The following is a 23,262-nucleotide window of genomic DNA, read 5'->3' as shown; positions in this document are numbered from 1 at the left end:
AGGGTGCTCAATGGCTGGGATCAAGCAAGGAGATAATCAGCAGATATAATAGCAAAATACTGCGGATGCTGGAAATCTGAAATAACAACAGAAAATGCTGGAAACACTCAGCAGGCCAGGCAGCATCCGTGGAGAGAGAAACAGAGTTAACGTTTCAGGTCTGGGACCCTTCATCAGAACTGGAAAAAGCTGGAGATGTAACAGATATTAACAGGTGCAGCGACAGGGGGCGGGGGGTTAGGAGGGGTTAGGCGTCTCTGCGCCTGCTTAATATCTGTTACATCTCCAGCATTTTCCAGTTCTGATGAAGGGTCCCACACCTGAAACGTTAACCCTGTTTCTCTCTCCACGGATGCTGCCTGGCCTGCTGAGTATTTCCAGCGTTTTCTGTTGTTATTTCGGATAATCAGCAGATACTGAATCTGCATCGGGTTCCTCAGCGGCATCATAACAGGTTACCGAAGAACAATCCGAGCTCAGAATTGGGTCACGTGGTTCCCACAAACCAATAAACACACTCTGAAAAGGGGGCCCCAGGAACATTTTTACATGCAATATAGATACAGTTTAATATTGAAATACTTTTGTTCTGTTTCTATTGATTTTACTTGAACTGATCATATCTAATGTATTGACTTGAGAAAAGTAAATTTATGCTGAGAGTGTAATTTATGCTGCAGAATCTCCATAATGCTGCACCTGGTGCTGTAGAAGCCAGCCTATTTGCATAGTTGGGTTGTTTCTGCAGGTATCACTGTCTCCAACAACAACCACCACCTCCTGAAGACAGTATAAACACTTGCTGTATAAATAATTATACTCTTTTTATATGCCTTTATGACTTCCTGATTATAACAGACATATGTCTGATGATTCATATTAAACAAGAAATCAGATTGAGCCTCCACTCTAACGTAACATTTTTGTGTGTGGGTGGTTCGGTGTATTAGGATATACTAGTCTGCTTTGCGGGAGAATAGCAGGGTGCAAGCTTTCTGAGTACGCACAACTTTCCCACACCACCATTTCTGGATCTAGACGGCTGAGAAATGCAGTGAGAAGGCCATGTTCGAAGGAAAGGGAAAATTGGAGGCTGACTTCCTGCTTTCGCTCAATTTACAGCCGACTACAAAACAGCCCTGGAAGCTTTGGAGCAAGTTGTCTGTATATGCTTTTACATTTAAAAATTGCAGCAGCAGTCTTTAGCCAGCATCTACGTTTGGTAATGTAAACTTATCTACCTACAGTATCTTGTTCCATCGGTAGTGGAGATCCACTTTTTTTTTTTTTAAAAGAGTCTTAGGAACTGTTGCCGGGCCTGCTGACTCTGTTTCTGCCCAGCACCTAAAGAAGAATGGCGCCAGGTAGACCTGTAAGCATAGGAAGCAACAGTAGGAAGCTGGTACGATAGCGAAATACTGCGGATGCTGGAAATCCGAAATAACAACAGGAAACGCTGGAAAAACCTCAGCAGGCCAGGGCAGCATCGGTGGAGAGAGAAACAGAGTTAACGTTTCAGGTCGATGACCTTTCGTCAGGACTGGGAAAAAAAGCAGGAAATGGAAAGCAAGGTTGGGGGCTGGGAAAGGGGGGAGGGTCTAAAAGAACAACAGGGGAGGGTCTAAAAGAACAACAGGGAAGGTTAGTGATAGGATAGAAAGCAGGAGAGAGTAAGAGACATTGAGAGATAATCATCGCAAGGGGAGGTGGAAATGGGGCAGGTTGAGGAACAAAGGATGGCTCTCGCTGGGGTGTGAATTGCGCTGGTAGAATGAAGGGAGGGAAGAAAAAAACAAAGTGTGGATAAAAACAAGAAAATATATATTTCAGTAGGAAGCTGCTGTAGTGCTGCTTTCCTGAAACCGGTGCTGAACGGAAGAGCTTGTTAAATAAATCGCGTGTTGGAATATGCACTTCCTGTCCACAAACCTTACTTCTGTTGTCTTTGTAAATTGCTACGTCAATTTTGCCGTCGACTGTCACAATGTAGTTGCAGACTCTGGCCACTAAGCAGCTCTAGAGCGAGTTTCTGAAGTTGTTCTCCCAACTCCATTGCCATCTTGTGTGTTAAAAAACTTCAGTTCATCAGCTAACCGTAGGCAATGCCACAGGCAGTTTACTGGTAATATATAAAGCACACGCTGCAAAGTTGCTGCTCCCTTTGACTGCTGCACCGGGAAGGACCTGCTTTATTGGTCCAGATATTCTGCTGTCCTGTTCCTGCAGCACACAGAATTAGTTTCACCACATAGCACAGGGATAGCATCTTTCTGGTTTCCTGTCTCTGGACTTCGAGTACAGCTGAACATGGCCACGCCATGCGATTGCACCTGCTTTTTAATCTAAATCCTTTGTTTGATGCAGTGTATATTAGGGTTTATGGGGAACTGGAAACTAGGTTTTCTCTAGCTTTTAAATGAGCACAAATCTTGGCGGCATATTACAGTCTACTCTTAAATCAAAGTCACTTCATTCAAATTATCTGATCTTTCAGACTCTTTTAGCACTAAATTCTCACTTGTATTAGTTAAGTTGCTTAATTCCAAGCACGGAATAACTGAATTATTAGCAGTAGGCTATACAAGGTTCCAATACTTGATGGGCTCTAGGTGGTGTCATTAATCACGGAAAACCCCAAGATTGGGGTGAAGCCTTAAACAGACTTTAATTTTGTTAATGTCACTTATATAGGACCTGGACAGACCGGTGAAATGGGCAGACACATAGCAGATGACATTTAATGCAGAGGAATGACAAGCGATTCATTTTGGAAGGATGAGGAGAGACACTATGAACTAAATGGTAGAATTTTAATGGGGTACAGGAACAGAAACCTGGGAGTTCACGTACACCGATCTTTGACGGCGGCAGGACAAGTCGATAAGGCTGTTTATAAAAAATTTTTAAAAACCTGCTGGAATTCTTGACTTTATAAATAAAGGCATAGAATACAAAAGCGAGGAAGTTATGGTAAACCTTTATAAATCTCTGAAATAACAACAGAAAATGCTGGAAATACTCAGCAGGCCAGGCAGCAAACGTTAACGTTTCAGGTCTGGGACCCTTCATCAGAACTGGAAAAAGCTGGAGATGTAACAGATATTAAGCAGGTGCAGGGGGGGGGGGGGTTAGGAGGGGAGGAAGAAATAGAAAGAACACCCTGTACTTTTGTAAGAGTCAGGAAAGATAAAATGTTGCAAATGGGAATGGCAAAAATCATACTGCATGAAAAATGGGGGCAGGGATAATTATCTGAAATTGTTGAACTCAATGTTGAGTCCGGCAGGCTGCAAAGTGCCCAATCGAAAGATGAGGTGCTGTTCTGGTTAGGCCTCGGCTGGAGTATTGTGTTCAATCTGGGCACCACACTTTTTAGGAAGGATGCCAAGTTCTTGGAAAGGGTGCAGAGGAGATTTACTGGAATGATAGTAGGGGTGAGGGACTTCAGTTATGTGGAGGGACTAGAGGAGCTGGGGTTGTTATCCTCAGAGCAGAGAAGGTTAAGGGGAGATTTAGCGGAGGTGTTCAAAAATATTATATATACAGTATATAGTTCTGAAGAGGTAGACAGGGAGGAACTGTTTCCATTGGCAGGAGGACCAGTAACCAGAAGACACTGTTCTAAGTTAAGTAGCAAAACAACCAGTGTGGGAGACGAGGAGAATTTTTTTTACGCAGCATGTTATGATCTGGAATGCACTGTTTGAATCTGCTTCCACCACCTTTTCAGTCATAAATTTCAAAAGGGAATTGGATAAATACCTGTAAAGGAAAACGTTGCAGGGGAATGGGGAAAGAGCAGGGGAGTGGGACCAAGAACAGGCCTGGTGGGCTAAATGGTTCCTTCTGTGATTTATGATTCTATGTAGTTTACTTTTGTTTCATCTTTCTGGAACTTTCCAGTTAACGTTCCGTTACCGTTGCCATTGTGGCTGAGCTCTCCTGTGTGGTACTGTGCCGAGAGAGGTTATTTTACAATATTCTACACTAGGGGAATAATGGACTTGGCTGCCTGTGTAAAAGGGTTGTAGTGAAAAAATAGTCCATTTTATAAAATATATAATCAACAAATGTAGAACACTCCTGTACATAATGTAAAATAGCAGGACTCCCTTCCTCTAATCAGTCTGAAGCTTTACAGGAAAATGTTTAAACACAGCATGAAACAGTACAGAAGCATTGCACGGTTAATCTACACCTAAAACAAAATCTACGGGAAAGTGCAAAAAGTAACTGTCAATGTAAAAATGCTACATGAGCAGCCTGACCTTTGAGGCCGACTAGGTTTTAATGTAAGTTAACTGACTTAATAGTTATTAAACACTTGAGGTTGGATTGTTTTTATTATACAGTAAAATAACACAATTGCATTGTTTCTAGACTGCCCAAGGGACAGATGTGATCGGCTGGCAGTCGTGTCACTCCAGCTGATCTGCAGAAAGGTGGCTGAATTCGAGGTGTTCTAGAGCATCTGTAACAAAGAAAACGTTTGTAAGTTAACCTTATTTACTTTTTAACCAATGAGAATAGAATCTATCATCAATTCTAAGCGTCAGTTTTACTCGTTGATAACACTCTTGCCTCCGAGTTCAAAGGTCCAAGCCCCACTGCCGGATTTGACCCATAACCTAGGCTGACATTACGATGCAGTACTGAGGGAGTGTCAGAGGCACCACCTTTCAGATGAGAGATCAGACTGAAGCCCTGTCTGCCCGCTCAAAAAGATCCCATGGCACTATTCGAAGAAGGGTAGAGGAGTTCTCCGTGTCCTAGCCAACATTCTATCCTCGCCCACCAAACAGACCAAAACACACTAACTGCTCATCACCTTAATACTGTTTGTGGAACCTGGCTGTGCACAAATTGGATGTCACTACTCTTTAAGAGCAAGTTATTGGCTGTGAAGTGCTTCGGGAAGTCAAACTAACACATTGTACTTTTCAAGTAATCATTTTAAGGCTTTTTGAACCCTGTGTACTCTCTTCCCTTGCTCCCCGTACACATACACACCATTGCTTCCTGCTTCTGTCCTCGGATGTCTTTCCCATCCTGGTGCCTCAGCCTCTTCTGCTCACCCTTATTTTTTTTCCAGCCTTTCTTCTTCCTCCACCCCACCCTTTTCTTCCTTCCACTCTCTCTGTTCCCTTCCCTTGTTCTCCCACCACCACCACAAACAGTAATTGGAACAACTGTTACTGTGCACATTACCAGACAACATTTTTTTTTTAGAAACATAGTTAACTTTCTACATGATTATCGTGGCCCTCTCAATAGATGCAACCAAGATAACATTAAAAATTGAGGAATAATGAAAGGGCTATGCAGGAGTTAACATTTCCACTTTGATGAGCAGAATATGATTCGAGATTCTTTGTACAGGGCATTAAACTTTGTTTTTAAACCTAGATTACTTATTATTTCACAAACCCCAATGTCAATAGAAGGTTCAAACCATAATAGCCTGGGATGCATGCGTTTCAAATTAGACTACATTTGCACTCCAGAGACCTACTGCAAAGGGAATCTCCAACTGTATTCTGCACAATGGGTTGGAAATCCCTTCCAGACCCTGCACACCCCATTTATAAGTACAGGAAATGCTCTTTTATCCGGCATCGACGGGACCGGCGTGGTGCCGGTTGATCAAAAAGTCCGGATTACAGAGAGGTATACTTACCAAGGTACGAGAGCCCCGTACACGGCCACGGGTGCAGGAGTCCTGGTTACACGGCACTTGTGCAGGAGTCCCGGTTACACGGCACTTGTGCAGGTGTCCCGGTTACACGGCCACAGGTGCAGGAACCCCGGTTACACGGCCACAGGTGCAGGAACCCCGGTTACACGGCACTTGTGCAGGAACCCCGGTTACACGGCCACAGGTGCCAGAACCCCGGTTACACGGCACTTGTGCAGGACTCCTGGTTACATGGCCACAGATCCAGGAGCCCCGGTTACATGGCCACAGGTGCCGGAACTCCGGTTACACGGCCACAGGTGCAGGAACCCCGGTTACACGGCACTTGTGCAGGAGTCCTGGTTACACGGCCACAGATCCAGGAGCCCCGGTTACACGGCCACAGATCCAGGAGCCCCGGTTACACGGCACTTGTGCAGGAGCCCCGGTTACACGGCCACAGGTGCAGGAACCCCGGTTACACGGCCACAGGTGCCAGAACCCCGGTTACACGGCCACAGATCCAGGAGTCCCTGTTGCACGGCCACAGGTACAGGAACCCCGGTTACACGGCCACAGATCCAGGAGCCCCGGTTACACGGCCACAGATCCAGGAGTCCCTGTTGCACGGCCACAGGTGCAGGAACCCCGGTTACACGGCCACAGATCCAGGAGCCCTGGTTACACGGCCACAGATCCAGGAGCCCCGGTTACACGGCCACAGGTGCCGGAACCCCGGTTACACGGCCACAGATCCAGGAGCCCTGGTTACACGGCCACAGATCCAGGAGCCCTGGTTACACGGCCACAGGTGCCGGAACCCCGGTTACACGGCCACAGATCCAGGAGTCCCTGTTGCACGGCCACAGGTGCCAGAACTCCGGTTACACGGCCACAGATCCAGGAACCCCAGTTACACGGCCACTAATTTATAGTAAAACTTACCTGAACCTACTCCTGAATTTTGCCGGTTAAGAGAGGTTTCCGGATATTTAGGTGCCGGTTAAAAGAGCGTTTCCTGTATACTGAAGTAGATACAGATTTCTGCTATGTTCCTAAACAGTCTGCAAATATGGTGAATAGAGCCCAGGCCATTTTTGGTGAGCTAACACAGTTCTGGTGATGCTTGAATGGTGAATATTGATGACGGCATTGGAGAAAATTGTCTGGAAGAGTTCGCTGGCCAATTTAGGGGGAGGCGGAGCAGAATTAGCATCGGTGCAGGAACAACAATTAGTTCAGCACTTCTTCAGCTGTGTGCATGTTCATTTGATGCCGAGGTCAGTAATCACTCCAAGCTACTTACTATCCCAGCTCATTTCAGTGACTCACTATTCAAACAAAATTATACAAAAAAAACCCTTTCCAGCGGAAATATCGGCATTCGTTCAGCAGTTCTTCAGCTGTGTATGTGTTGATTTAGCTCCCTTTCATGACTGGGGTCAGTAGTTACTCTGTGTGCTGCTATCCCTGCTCATTTCAATGCCTCTCACTATTCAAACAAAAATATTCAAAAAACCTTTTCTAGCCCTTGAGGTTGCATGAAGTGAAAGGTGGTGCAAGTAAACGTTAACTTAAAAATGAAAGTGATGACAGGCTAGTGCCTATCAAACACTTAGTAACAGTGTGTTCCACAAAGCCGAGATCTGCCAAGTGGCGGAATAATGTGATTTTGTTGGCAGGTTGCCAAGGAAAGTGATCATTCCTGTAGTTGGTACACTTCAAAGCCATTCTTGTCTTATTTAGTACTTATTTAATCTAGAGTGTGCTGCACTGCCAGAACAGCGTTTTTTCAGATAAGACTTTAAACCACGGCCCCATCTGCCTATACAGATGGACATAGAGGATACCATGATGACACGAAGAGCGGGGGAGTTCTTCTCCCGGTGTCCTGACCAATATTTATCCCCCAACTAATGCCAGTAAAAAGGTTAACTGGTTATTTACCTCATTGCTGTTTAAGCAACCTTGCTGGGTACAAATTGACTGCAAGACAACGTGAACTATACCTGAAAATGTATTCATCAGCTGTAAAGCATTTGGGCCATCCTGAGGTTGTGAACGGTTTTATATAAATGCAACTTTGTTGTCTTTCTTTCCTTCTTTCAAACAGACATCAGATTTGTATGTTTGTTATGTGAATTACCACAAATGCCTTGATGTTGTGGTCCCACATTTTCCTGCAATTCATCTGTCAACCTAGCTTGAATTTGAGTACAGCCATAAAACCAGAATCTCAGGTTGCCTGAAAAGAATTTGCCTCTGGATCAGATGTCTGCATACCATGTATGGGCACTGATGACATCTTGGTATCACTGAATGTATCTTTTTACAAAAAAAATTTAGATTTTGTTTGGAACTCAATCTCTTGTGCATATATGTTCAAATGCAAAATTTAACCATTCCCTGCTGAACAATAACGAGAAGGAACAAATACATAGAAACATAAAAGATAGGAGCAGGAGTAGGCCATTCGGCCCCTCGAGCCTGTTCCGCCATTCAATGCGATCATGGCTGATCATCCAAATTCAGTACCCTGTCCCTGCTTTCACCCCATATCCCTTGATCCCCTTAGCCTTAAGAAATATATCTAACTCCTTCTTGAATATATTTAATGAATTGGCCTCCACTGCCGTCGGTGGTAGAGAATTCCACAGGTTCACCACTCTCTGGGTGAAGAAATTCCTCCTCATCTCTGTCCTAAATGGCTTACCCCTTATCCTTAGACTGTGACCCCTGGTTCTGGACTCCCCCGCCATCGGGAACAGCGTTCCTGCATCTAGTCTGTCTAGTTCTGTTAGAATTTTATAAGTTTCAATAAGATCCCCTCTCATTCTTCTAAACTCTAGTGAATATAAGCCCAATCGACCCAATCTCCCTCCATACGTCACTCCTGCCAAGTGAATACAAAGTGAACACAGAAGTAAAGGTTAGAAAACAAATTCTTTATACAGTGAATGGTGAGAATGTGGAATCCTCCATCACAAACTATTATTGAAGCAGAGTCCATAAATTTGTTTAAAAGGGATTTTGATAGTTGCTTGAGAAAGAGGGATATTAAAGGATATGGGGAACGTACATGAGAGTGGGATTAGCGCAAATGTGGAAAAGAAAGATCTCCTCCATAATAAAGGAAATTTGAAACCTCTGCAGATTGATGTAATCCTATAGTCAGACCTAAATGTGGCCCATACAGCAAAAACATTGGTGCAAACTTGATGGGCCAAATGACCGGTTTCTGTTCTGTAAAATTCCACCATTGTGAATTTGGATCAGTGCATGGCTTGCTGCTGTGTGTGTGTATGTGGCAAACTGCCACCTTGCACTATTTTTGGATTCATTCTATTCCATGGATACTAGTGTACCCTTCTTGTGAATTAAAAATGTCCATTTTTCATATGTGACATTCTTCAGATGTGCCAGGTTATTTGTAGTGTCTTCTCCCCCCTCCACCCCCCCCCCCCCCCCCCCAGCTGAAATCGGGTCCCTTGGTACAGGCCAGGGAATTTCCTCATCTATACGGCTTGGTGCACCATACGTTGGAGTGTAGGCTGTAAAAGATGGCAGAATGTAGTTTAAATTTCGTGACAGTAAATCATAGTATTCCTGCTTTCTAAAACTTCTACAATTTACAAATGGAGGTCCATTGTCTGTTCACGTGAACATTTCAATAGATGAGCATTTGGGGGATTCTGTGAATAACACTGCAACAAAAATGCAGCTTATATTTCCAACGAAGAAAGGAAAACCACTAACACCCAAGGGTGGAGGAGAAAATGACAACAGCACTTAGTCATAACTTGTCTTTTTGGTTATGGTAATTGTGAGTTCCTTATGGTAATTCTGAGTTCCTATATGTGTCTATTTTGGAGTTTCCTAGTGACGGGAACGGATGTTTGTGAAAAATTATGTATAATCCCATCCGTTTAAATTTGCATCTTTATTTTTGTTTAGGCACATACTAGCAACAAAAGGAGTAGGAGAGAACTCCCGGAAAATACATTTGTTTTAGTAGTATAAGTTTAATTTTATTGCATATAATTGTCTGTAGATATTACTACGCTTGTTTGCTGTTTGAATGCAATGGGCTTAAAGTAAAGCTGCACAGGCTTATTTTGCTGAGGAAACCTAGGAGCGGTTAAGACTTGGAATAAAGGATATGTGTTACAGATGTTATGCCTGGGGAAACCACATTGTAGCAATGAGTGACTCACTTAACATTGTTTCTGATTTTCACCTATCCCTTTGGTATTTGCTAAAAGCCCTCAGTAGACTTGTTTGGACATTTTAGAAAAACAAGCTGTGCCAGTTTGTGAAACCAGTTTTTTGTGGCAGTGATTATGCAAGAGAGGAGGCGGTCACTGGTTTGAGAGCTAGTGTTCCTCTGAGGGAAGAGGTTGGTTTACCATTGAGCAGAAAACTGCTCTGATGCACATCAGAGGCAAGGTTGTCTCCGAGCTGGGAGTTTTAATGACACACGCCAAGCAGCTTGACATCAGAGTGTCGAGCCTGAACATGCAGCATGTAGGCACCTGGCACTCGAGTACATCTGCTGCAGCTAGCAATATGCGCGCAGCCCAAGGAACCGTCGGCAAGTATAAGAAACTGATGCAACCTTTAGACGCTTTGTCCTCTCTATCTTCTGTTCAGAATAAATATTAGCAAGGTGTGTAATGTTAGGTCCAGTCATATACAGTTAAGCTGCCAAAAGAAATGTGAGTAATTTGCCAAGAAACGGAGGTTTGGCTGGGAGAGAGTTGCTGGTCTGCACAAAGTTGTACTGTTGCTGTTTCCTTAAAATCCTGCAGTACCAAGTAATAAATACAAAGCTGTCATGGCTTTTATGTAATAATCCAGTGCTTTGAACAAACAAATACCAGAACAATGTGTGCAAAAATTCAGTCAGCGCATGCCATTTATAAGAGAAGTGAACTGGAGGAAGAGAAAATGAAAGCTTATGCATGTATGGAGAATATACTGCTTTCAAGTGTTTAGCTCCGCCACTGAGGGTGACTTTACTGTGGTAGTGGTTGTGTGGGGAGAGGCAGGCTGCTTTTTCAAAACTCTTTTCTGCTCATTTTGACACTGTGCCACATGCACTGCAGGCAGACTGACAGAGCGTTGAAGACTCCCATAGTGTGTGTAATGTAATGGGTCTCCGTATGAAGTAAAGGAGAGGGTTAACTTGGTGGGGGTCTCAATGCAGGGACGTACGTGGGCCCTGCCATGTAGTTATAGCTTGGTAATGGTATGATGCAATCTCGAATCTGTATGGGAATAACATGGGGCAACAGCAAATGCATTATAGAGTCTCAGTCTGTGGAATTGTGGTTTAATGCTGATGTATTGTGAGCTCTTGGGGTAGGATAGCGGGCTGGGAGGCACAGGGAAGCAGTTTCTGGTAACGGCTGCTTTGTGTTGTCAACCCTCACTGGCAGTTTTTGCATTTGTTGCGATGTTCTGCAAGTTTGTTTATGGAAATGAAGCCTTTTCTCTATTAAAATAAGACAACAGCTATTTCCAGCATACTCGCTGAATAAAAGCACCAACGGAACAGAAGCACACAGACATTAGGAAGTCAGCAATATCTTGCATCTAAAGGAAATCGTTTCTCACACCATGGGGGAAAATGTCTCCTTGAACGGATTCCTAATACTCGGCACAAAGCACGTTTCATATTGTGAAATATATTAATGTTAAAAATAGTTTGGTAAAGGTTAGTCAGCGTACAGATTTAAATACCTTACCTTTGGGCTGGAGTGATGAATTCTGAGACAAGCCACTAAAGATTTTGACAGAATGGCTTGAGGGCCTTGCAGTGTCTCGTAAACAACTCTTCGTACAACTTGACACCGCTATGGGATTCGGATAAATCATGAACCCCATCGCCAAAAATCTGTTTTTTTTTTTGTGTGTCTGTGTTTGTTGTTGGTAATGATGCCCTCCTATTGTCATTGCTGCTGACTGGTTTCCCCCAATCTCAGTGGCTCAGTACAGCCACTCCTGAATCGCATTGGCAGCTCCGAGGCTGGAGAAGGTTAATGAGCACAACGCTGGCTGAGGGAACCAGTGTGCTTACAGGCAAATTTGAATCCCTTTTCAAATTATCCTACCATAAACCGCAATGCCCATAATTTTTACACAACAGCCCCACCCATCCAAAATTCTTGAATTGCAAAACTTTCCTTCCACTGCTGCCAAACACAACATTCAAGCGATGAAACCTAACCTGGAAAGGATGGAGCAAGATCCTTTTTAGCGGGTTGCCTGTCCAGTTTAGTAAAAAAAAATTATTGAATATTGGATTATCACAATATCCTTTCGTGTTTTCAGGCCTAGGTTTTAAATACAGCCCAGCCTGAAGAAATACAATAGCTCTCATATAATCGTATAATTTTACTGTACAGAAGGAAGCCATTTGGCCCAATACACCTGTCAAGATGCTTAAGAGTTATCCACTTAGCCACAATCTCTGCCCTTTCCCACACTCTCTTTAATTTTTCTTTCTCAAATATTTATCCATTTGTTTAAAAAAACTATTATGGATTCTGCTTACACCACCGTTTCTGGTCGGGCATTTCCATGCCCTGAAAGCCATGTGCATTAAAAAAAAATATTCATAATCTCTCCATTCTTTTGGTGGTGATCTTCTATTGATGCCATCTAGTTGCCACCTCACCGACCCCAGTGGGAATAAAAACAGAAAACGTTGCAAATACTCGGCAGGTCAGGCAGCATCTGTGGAGGGAGAAACCGAGTTAATGTTTCAGGGAATGGTCACAGACCTGAAATGTTAACTCTGTTTCTCTCTCCACAGATGCTGCCTGACCTGCTGAGTATTTCCAGCATTTTCTGTTTTTATTTCAGCTTTCCAACATCTGCAGTATTTTGCATTTAGACCAGTAGGAATAGTTTTTCCCACTTTTCCTTACGAAAACATAGAAACATAGAAAATAGGAGCAGGAGTAGGCCATTCGGCCCCTTGAGCCCGCTCCGCCATTCGATGAGATCATGGCTGATCATCCAAATTCAGTACCCTGTCCCTGCCTTCTCCCATATCCCTTGATACCTTTAGCTCTAAGAAATATATCTAACTCCTTCTTGAATATATTTAAAGACTTGGCCTCAACCGTCTTCTGTGGTAGAGAATTCCACAGGTTCACCACTCTCTGGGTGAAGAAATGCTTCCTCATCTCTGTCCTAAATGGCTTGCCCCTTATCCTTAGACTATGACCCTTGGCTCTGGACTCTCCGACCATCGGGAACATTCTACCTGCATCTAGTTTGTCCAGACCTGTCAGAATTTTATAAGTTTCGATGAGATCCCCTCTCATTCTTCTAAACTCCAGCGAGTATAAGCCCAATCGACCCAATCTCTCCTCATACATCATTCCTGCCATCCCAGGGATCAGCCTTGTGAATCTTCGCTGAACTCCTTCCATGGCAAGAACATCCTTCCTCAGATAAGGCGACCAAAACTGCACACAATACTCAAGATGTGGTCTCACCAAGGCCCTGTACAACTGCAGCAGGACATCCTTGCTCCTGTACTCAAACCCTTTTGCTATGAAGGCCAACATACCATTTGCCTTCTTCACCGCCTGCTGCACCTGCATGCTTACCTTCAGCGACTGGTGCACAAGGACACCCAGGTCTCGTTGCACTTCCCCTTCTCCCAATCTATTGCCATTCGGATAATAGTCTGCCTTTCTGTTTTTGACACCAAAGTGGATAACCTCGCATTTATCCACGTTATATTGCATCTGCTACGCTTCTGCCCAATCACCCAACCTGTCCAAATCATCCTGGAGTTTCTCTGTATCCTCCTCGCAGCACACACGCCCACCCAGCTTTGTGTCGTCTGCAAACTTGGAGATATTACATCTAGTTCCCTTATCTAGATCATTAATGTATATTGTGAATAGCTGGGGTCTAAGGACCGATCCCTGCGGTACCCCACTAGTCACTGCCTGCCACTCGGAAAAAGACCCGTTAATTCCTACTCTCTGCTTTCTTTCCGCCAACCAGTTCTCTATCCAAGTCAATACCTTGCCCCCAATCCCATGTGCCTTAACTTTACACGCTAATCTCTTATGCAGGACCTTATCGAAAGCCTTTTGAAAGTCCAAATACACCACATCTACTGGTTCTCCCTTATCTATTTTCCCAGTTACATCCTCAAAAAATTCCCATAGATTAGTCAAGCACAATTTACCTTTTGTAAATCCATGTTGACTTTGTCCGATCCTGTCACTGTTTTCCAAGTGCTCAGCTATTACATCCTTTATAATGGACTCTAGCATTTTCTCCACTACCGATGTCAGGCTTACCGGTCTGTAATTCCCCGCTTTCTCTCTACCACCTTTTTTGAATAGTGGGGTAACATTAGCTACCCTCCAATCCATGGGTACAGTTCCAGATTCCAGCAAATTTTGGAAGATGATCAGCAATGCACCTACTATTTCTAGGGCCACCTCCTTAAGTACACTAGGATGTAGATTATCAGGCCCTGGGGATTTATCGGCCTTCAATCCCATCAATTTCCCTAACACCATTTCCCTACAAATACTGATTTCTTTCAGTTCCTCCCTCTCATCAGACCCTATGTTCTCCAACATCTCTGGGAGGTTATTTGTGTCCTCCTTTGTGAAGACAGAACCAAAATATGCATTTAATTGGTCTGCCATTTCTTTGTTCCCCATTATAACTTCCCCTGCTTCTGACTGCAAGGGACCTACACTTGATTTCACTAATCTTTTTCTCTTCACATATCTATAAAAGCTCTTAGTCAGTTTTTATGTTCCCTGAAAGCTTACTTTCATATTCTATTTTCCCCTTCTTAATTAATCCCTTTGTCCTCCTTTGTTGAATCCTAAACTGCTCCCAATCCTCAGGGTTACCGCTTTTTCTGGCCAATTTATATGCCCGCTCCTTGGATCTTATGCTATCCCTAATTTCCCTTGTTAGCCACGGTTGAGTCACCCTTTTTGTTTTGTTATCCCAAACTGGGATGAACAACTTCTGTAGTTCATCCATGCGGTCTTTGAATGTTTGCCATTGCCTATCCACCGTTAACCCTTTGAGTGACAATTCCCCAATCAATCCTACCCAATTCGCGCCTCATACCATCGTAGTTTCCTTTATTTAAATTCAGGACCCTAGTCTCCGAGTCAACCACTTCACTCTCCATCCTAATGAAGAATTCTATCATATTATGATCGTTCTGACCCAAGGGGCCTCGTACAACAAGATTGCTCATTAATCCTCTCTCATTACATAATACCCAGCCTAAGATGGCCTGATCTCTGGTTGGTTCCTCGACATATTATTCCAGAAAACCATCCCGTAAACATTCTAGGAATTCCTCCTCCACAGTATTTTTACTAATTTGGCTAGCCCAATCTATATGTAAATTAAAGTCACCCATGATGACTGCTGTGCCCTTACTGCATGCTTCTCTAATTTCCCTTTTAATGCCATCCCCAACCTCCGTATTACTGTTTGCAATTTTGAAAACCTGTCAAGCGTCCGCATCCTTCTCTGCTCCAATGAAAGGAGCCTCAATGTCTCTCGTGTCTCCTAATAAGTAAAACAGCTCAACCCCACTATCATCTTAGTGATTCCCCATGGCCTAAAGAAGGACACCCAGAACTTGACACAATATTCTAATTGCAGCCTAACCAAGGATTTGCTTAGGTTTAGCGTTGCCTTTATTTGTACTCTATAGAAAGAAAGAACTTGCATTTATATAACGCCTATCATAACCTCAGGATGTTACCAAGTGCTTTATAGCTAATTAAGGACTTTTGAAGTTTAGTCACTGTTGTAATGTTGGAAACGCGACAGCCAATTTCCACACAAGATCCTACAAACAGCAATGAAAAAATGACCAGATAATCTGTTTTTAATATTGGTTGAGGGCTAAGTATTGGCCAGGATGCGAGGTCGAACTTCCCTGCTGTTTTTTTAAAAAATGTCAAGAGATGTTTTACATCCATCTGAGAGGGGCAGACGGTGCGTCGGTATAACTTCTCGTCCGAAAGACCGCCTCTGCGATATGCCCCGATTTATAATGCTAGTTCCACCAGTAATGCAATGCATTCTTCTCGTTCATACTTGGTCCACTAAAATATCCTTTATACTTTAAAAGATTTGTAGACAGATATTCCCATAATGCATCAGGCAATAATATAGTGGAATACATTTATGGGGAGCACAATCCAGAGCCCCAGCCAAATTGAATCCGTGTCAGCCAGACCTCTCCCCTCATTACTGCTGTGCCTCTCTTTCCAATCAAGTCCAACTGCTAATGGACCAGCCCCCTTCTCCTCACCACCTCTCAGGACATCGCTTGCAGCTGTTATAATACTAAAGGTGGGAACATTTACAACAACAATAACAACTTGTATTTATATAGCGCCTTTAACGTAGTAAAGCATCCCAAGGCACTGCACAGGAGTATTATAAGACAAAACATTTGACATCGAAACACACAAGGATAAATTAGGGCAGGTGACCAAAATCTTGGTCAAAGAGGTAGGTTTTAAGGAGCATCTTAAAGGAGGAGAGAGAGACGGAGAGGTTTAGGGAGGGAATGCTAGAGCTTAGGACCTAGGCAACAGAAGTCAATGGTTGAGCGATTATAATCAGGGATGCTCAAGAGGGCAGAATTAGAGGAGCGCAGATATCTCGTGAGGTTGTGGGGCTGAAGGAGATTACAGAGATAGGGAGGGGTGAGGCCATAGAGGGATTTGAAAACAAGGATGAGAATTTTGAAATAGAGGTGCTGCTTAACCGGGAGCCAATGTAGGTCAGCGAGCACAGAGGTGATGGGCGAACGGGACTTGGTGCGAGTTAGGACACGGGCAGCCAAGTTTTGGATGACCTCAAGTTTACGTAGGGTGGAATGTGGGAGGCCGGCTAGGAGTGCGTTGGAATAGTCAAGTCTAGAAGTAACAAAGGCATGGATGAGGGTTTCAGCAGCGGATGAGCTGAGGCAAGGGCGGAGACGGGCAATGTTACGGAGGTGGAAATAGACGGTCTTTGTTATGCTGTGGATATGTGATCGGAAGTTCATTTCAGGGTTAAATAAGGTTGCGAACAGTGTGGTTCAGCCTCAGACAGATGTTAGGGAGAGGGATGGAGTTAGTGGCTCGGGAACAGAGTTTGTGGTGGGAACCAAAAATAATGGCTTCGGTTTTCCCAATATTTAATTGGAGAAAATTTCTGCTCATCCAGAACTGGATGTCAATTTAGAGACCATGGAGGGGTCGAGAGAAGGGGTGGTGAGGTAGAGCTGGGTGTCGTCAGCGTACATGTGGAAACTGACGCTGTGTTTTCGGATGATGTCGCCAAGGGGCAACGTGTAGATGAGAAATAGGAGGGGTCCAAGGATAGATCCTTGGTGGACACCAGAGGTAACAATGCGGGAGTGGGAAGAGAAGCTGTTGCAGGTGGTTCTCTGGCTACGATTAGATAGATAAGAATGGAACCAGGCGAGTGCAGTCCCACCCAGCTGGACGACGGTGGAGAGGCATTGGAGAAGGATGGAGTGGTCAACCGTGTCAAAGGCTGCAGACAAGTCAAGAAGGACGAGGAGGGATAGTTTCTCACAGTCACAAAGGATGTCATTTGTCATGAGTTCTTGCCTACAATAGCCACAATCACTGCCTTTAGTGGCAATAGTGGGCAGAGGGGCCACAGTCCAGGGCAGGGAGAATGGATGGCAATGAAGGAGAGCAATGAATGGTGGGAAATGGATGGTAGTGAAAGGGAACGGGCCATGTATGGCAGTGAAGAGAGGGAGGGGAAGAAAACTAGGCAAATTGACAAAGAGGAGGATGAATAGATGGCAATGACGGGACACTGGATGGCAATGAAGGGGCGAGGGACTTGAGCTGGCATGAAATTGAGAAGGAAAAGGCAGAAGTTGAGAGCGGCGCTTTGGTGTAGGGGAGGAGGAGACTGTCGGCATTAACTGATGTGGGGGGAGGTGCCAGGAGAAAAAGTGTACCGGCATTAATTGGGGGAGGGGAACTGCCATCATGAACTGGGGAGCTGGATGGGACAACTTGAATTGGGGAGGCGAAGAGTGCCAGTTTGAAGAGAGGGTGAGGAGGGGAAGAAGAACACTAAAATTCCCGTTTGCTGACCAAGTACAAAGAAGGTATCACTGTTTGCATTATCGTAGCCCTTCGTAATTTTGAAGATGTCTGTTAGGTCACCCTTAATCTCGTGCCTTAACCTGACCGCGATTGTCATAAAAATCCAATTAATGTCTTTTAGGAAAGAGAACCTGCCACTCACTCCTACTCAATTTGGCCTACATGTGACTCCAATCTCATACCACAGGATTGATCTTTAATAGTCTCCGAAGTTGCAACACAATTAATTCAAGACACCTCACCACCACCTTTTAAGGAGAACTGAAGGTGGACAATAAATGTTATCTTTCCAGCGTCTCCTACATCCTGAGATCAAATATAATAATGTTCTAGAGCATGTTTAGATGTTTGTGGTTGTAGTCTACGGGAGGGGGAGGAATCCTTTCAAATGCCAGTCACTATGTTGCTGTTTATTTGGCAGGATAGCTGTTAATGGGATGACTGAGGTTGTGCAAGTCTTGAGTATCTCCTCCAATTGGCATTTGCACTGGTTTCATAACTAAACACAAGTACAAGTTAGTACAGTGGCAGTATTGGTCCTGTTCATTTTTGTTTCACAACTCAAACACATTTCAGCTCAGGTTACGTGAGGTTGAAATTATTTTGTTTTAATAGTTGTCAGTCTTCTGCAGCAATGAAATGGGTCAGAAAGCTGCTCTTGTACTGTGTTTACACTGGCTCCTGTTGGAGAATTTGGTGCGTGAAGTTTTATGCTCATCAATATAAGAAAATAGGAAATGGAACTTTTTTTTCCTCCCACTTTCCTTGCTCAGTGTCCGCACGGAGGGTTCCCAGGTCAGGTACAGCACAGACCAGAGTAGAGTAAAGCTCCATCTATGTACATCCATGTGAACATTTTCATTTTCTACACCAGCTCTCAAAGTGGAGCTAAAAATGCTTTTCAATTAGTGGTACACTATGGAATGTTAAAGCACAGAAGCAGTCCATTCTACCAGCAACTGCTGGTGTGTATCTCCACAAGAGGCATCTAGTCTAATCTCCTGCATCTGTTCACTCCCCATATCCTTTTTAAAAAAAAAAAAAAAATCTACTTCCCTTTTAAAAGAATTTATGGACTTCGCTTCAATCGCAGTTTACGGTAGAGAATTCCACACTCTAACCACCCTCTGCAAAGAATTTTCCAACCTCTCCTTTAATTCTTTGTGCTTATCTTAACCTTGTGTCCTTTTGTTTTCATCTTGCTGACCGAGTGCAAAGAAGAATCACTATTTGCATTATCATGCCCCTTCATAATTTTGAAGATCTGGCTGTAGTGCAAAGAGCCCTAACTGCACCTTTCTTCATAACTGTAACCCCTTATCCCTGGTGAATCTGTGCTGCACTGTTTGCATTGCTTTTATATTCTTCCAATCAAGGGTGCCCAAAAACTGTACACGGTACTCCTGTGGTAGGCCAGCCTCGCTCATTGGGAGCATGTTGAACTGTGTAAGGAGGTCGTGGGTCCAAGCCCCATTCCAGGACTCAACAAAATAATCTAGGCTACCACGTCCGTGCAGTATTGGGGAGGAGGGGGTGGTGGGAGTGCTGCATTGTCAGAGGTGCCGTCTATCCGAAGAGTCATTGGACCGAGGCCGTGTCTATTTGTTCAGGTGAACGTAGAATATCCCATGGCACTGTTCACAGAAGAGCAGAGAGTTCTCCTGGTGTTCTGGCCAAATGCCACCAAAAACAGATTACCTAGTTACTTATCTCAATTATTCTTTGTGGGACCTTGCTTTTTGCATATTAGCTGCCGAATTTGCCTACATAACAACAAAGATTGCACTTCAAAAAGTAATTTGGCTGTGAAACTTGAAAGTTGACGTAAAATTGCAAATTTTCCCCTCTAACAATGGATGTACAAAGTCAGCATTATCTCCTTGCTTTGTATTCTGTACTTGTGTTGCCTCCACATTGCAGCTGCACACCACGCCCTTCTGCTCCTCTACTCCACTTAACGTTTTATTATTTAAGCTGCATTTTCTTTCCCAATTCTTGCTTCTAATATGCATTACTTCACGTTTTTCTACATTGAACTGCATCTGCCACCTATCTACTTATTATGCCAGTCTATGTCCTACAGCTTTTCATCGTCCTTGTCATCATTTGTCACGCCTCTAATTTGGTGTCATTATCAAATTTCAGCTGCGGTCTCAATTCCTAAATCCAGATCAGTAAGTTATGCCGAATTTTGGCAGTGAATCTTCACATCCTAGGAACCAGGGTGGCACCGCCCAGTGCATTGCAAGGATTCTTTTGGTGCATGCAGAATGCTTCATGCATGGTACAGAGGAAGCTGACACGTGCAGGCCTCAAAGGAGAATTGGTACAGGAAACTCTCTGGTATCAGGCACCAACGGGACCGGGATGGTGCCGGTTGATTAGAAATTCTGGATGACGGCGAGGGTTATCTACCAAGGCTATTTTTAACAAACAAAGAGTCAGATTCTGTTATTGAGGTGTTCGGACTTCCGACAGCGCCAAGAAGCCGAGTAGTGGCAGTTTGGAGAACTACCCCCACTGACTAACTCGGCCACCGCGGGAGACTCGGACTCGGACACATTGCCGGTTATTGAGGTGTTGTTTTCGGAGTGAGAATTTTGCCGGTTAATAGAGAATTCCGGATATTTAGGTGCCGTTTAAACGAGAGTTTCCTGTACTGAATTGAGCAGATAACGTGCCTGCAATGTGAGGGGGTGTTCTTTTCATGCAGGGGTTGGCTTGTTTATAATTGCAGTGAAAGATTGATTATGCCAGGCGCATTCCACTATCCTAAACTAATGTTTGTACTTTTTCCCCCTCAACAGAGCTTCACTAAATATAATCATAGAAAAGTCACTGTAGTGACATGGCAGCCACAGTAGATCAGATTTATTTTTAATTTCTCTAATCCCTTTGCTGTGTTTTTACAATTCTACAAGCATCTTTGTTCATTATTGTCTTCAGTGACTGAAGCTGCATGGAGCAGTCCCTAGAGGTAATGGTGGTAGAAGGAAGTTTTGGAGAAACTGGATTTTTATTGGATTAGCATGGCGGTTTGACCTGTGTAAAGCCATTTACCAAGCTGATCAGCCTCCAAACCGAACTATTGAAAACTCCACTTAAACCGTTTGTTTAGTACTGTGCACAGTGTGTCCTGTGAGGATGCAGCCCATTTAAGCTCCATGAATATAGGTACAGATTGGCAAGAGCCACGGCTTAAGGAACCCCCGATGTGCTGCTGGAGTTCAACCAGCTAAAGCTCTGCAGCTCAACAGCGCAAACCACTGTGAGCTTCTCCAGCTGGAACCACCCTGCCCATTAGGGCACTGACTGCAGACCTCTCTGGAGTTGAATGGGAAGAATCCATGACCCTACCAATGAGCCAGGCTGGCTGGTGTAACAAGAGTGCCCCTGGATTTCTGCAAACCCACCTGGCTCAAGAATTGGATAACTGAGTCTGCCCAGAGGATGAGCTCAACCTCCCATCGGCAGTTGTGTCTTCTTGAAACCAGGGCCGCGAATTTAATAGCGCTGAGGGGGGCGGATTTGGAGGCGGGTCTGTTGCGAAAATCGTAAAAATTGGGGGCGGGCTGCAAACCCACCTCCACGCGACTTTGGGAAGTGTCGGGTCAGCCGCTTCCGAACTGACCCGACACCAAACAGCGGGAGAGGCGGTTAACAGGCCGTTAACTGCCTGGATAATCCTATTTTAAAGGCCTGATCTGATTTTGGAGGTTTTTCACCATGCTGCCCGCCTTCATAAAAACGGGCCAGGTGAATCGAGCCGGGTTGAGCTAGGACCTGAATTGTTGCCGGCTGCTGGAGCAGCTTAACAGTGGGCCTGCAATCTCGCATTCTTTCACATGCCACAACTTAGTGGTTTGAGGTTTGGGAGACATTTTGCAGCTCAACTAATCTTGAGTGTTGAGGCTGAAATCCATCTGCTGTGTGACCTCCTTGGAATACCCTCTGGCCACTTTGTCTGAGCTCACACAACCTCCATTCCTTGACTGAGATCTATACCAGCGGTATGGGAACCATTTATATCCTCTCATCCTGGTCGTCAGATTCGGAGGAACAGCAGCCGCGCAACCAGGCACAGCAGGAGCGCCAACCTTCTCCTCAGCCACCTGATGATGCACAGTGCAGAGGGCACCAGCACAGGCCTGCACCTCGCCGCAGGAGAAACCCCCAACTTTACAGGCAGAGGATGAGCTTCCTCAACATGAGTGAGCAGCAGTGCCAAAGGGGACTGAGACTTCCACAAGACATAGTCGCTGACATCTGCACAATGCTGCACCAACACCTGGAGCCCAGAGGAGCATGTGGACACTCCTTACCAGTGGCTGTCAAAGTCACCACCGCACTCAACTTCTTTGCTTTGGGCTCCTTCCAAGGATCATCTGCAGACATCAGCAGCGTCTCTCAGTCGGCCGCACACGCCTGCATCACGCAGGTTACCGATGGCCTCTTTGCAAAGGCGCACAATTACATCCACTTCTCCACGGATGAAGTAACCATGTGTACGGTTGGCTTTGCAAATCTGGCGGGCTTCCCAAGGATGCAGGGCTTCGTAGAATGCACACATGTGGCCATTAGGGCACCCCATCACAACCCAGCTATTTTTGTCAACTGCAAGGGCTTCCACTCCCTTCAAGTCCAGCTGGTGTGTAACCACAGGAACATCATCATGCATGTTTGCGCCAAGTACCCTGGCAGTTGCCATGACTCCTTCATCCTGCGGCAGTCTACTGTGCCTCAGCTCTTTAATCCGCCAACCCAACTATCCGGATGGCTACTTGGCGACAAGGGCTATCCCCTGAAAAAGTGGCTCATGTCACCGATGAGGAGGCCATCAAACGAGGCTGAGAAGCGGTACAGTGCCAACCACTTTTCCACCAGAAGCATCATGGAGCAAGCCATCAGCTTTCTCAAAATGCGATTCCGATGCCTCGACAGATCTGGGGGAGCCCTGCAGTATGCACCAGCCACGGCGACCAGAATGATCGTCTCCTGTGCCCTGCACAACATCGCACAGCAGCGTGGCTTAGCGTTCCCTAAGGAACAAGTGGTTCAGCGCAGAGCATCCTCGGAAGAGGAGGAGGAGGATGAAGAGGAGGCATGCCTTGTGGGGCCAGATGTGACCAATGCAGCAGCACTCGAGCTCATTGCTAGCCGTCACGCAAGGAATGCACTCATCCATGCCAGATTTACGTAAGCATACGCTTCAACCACAGTTGGCTGGCATATGGCTATGAATATGTGGACGATATTCCTAAAACGCCATACATCATCTCTCCAATAAATGGTGCTTTCCTATCACTTTCACCATCATCATTACAAATGCAAGTCGCCCTGAGCCCTCAATGTGCAACTTCCATTTCCCAGAACACAGGCCAGAACTTCAACTGTTTGCCATCACTTTTGTTTAATACAAGCACA

At 44.8% G+C, this 23,262-nt stretch overlaps 1 protein-coding gene across 3 annotated transcripts in view; it reads left to right on the top strand.

The window, feature by feature from the left end:
- Window positions 1-23,262, top strand: part of znf592 (zinc finger protein 592) — a 181,564-nt gene that overhangs the window by 47,652 nt on the left and 110,650 nt on the right. For all 3 annotated transcript variants that reach the window (XM_085972194.1, XM_085972192.1, XM_085972193.1), the window contains exon 2: window positions 4,381-4,491. The gene's annotated coding sequence lies outside the window, so the exon portion shown is untranslated. The remainder of the gene's footprint in view (window positions 1-4,380; window positions 4,492-23,262) is intronic.

This window comes from Somniosus microcephalus, chromosome 32, assembly GCF_052327205.1.
Source record: "Somniosus microcephalus isolate GS21.2 chromosome 32, FLI_Smic_1.0, whole genome shotgun sequence".
NCBI lineage: Eukaryota > Metazoa > Chordata > Chondrichthyes > Squaliformes > Somniosidae > Somniosus > Somniosus microcephalus.
This window is presented reverse-complemented; position numbering and strand designations above follow the sequence as displayed.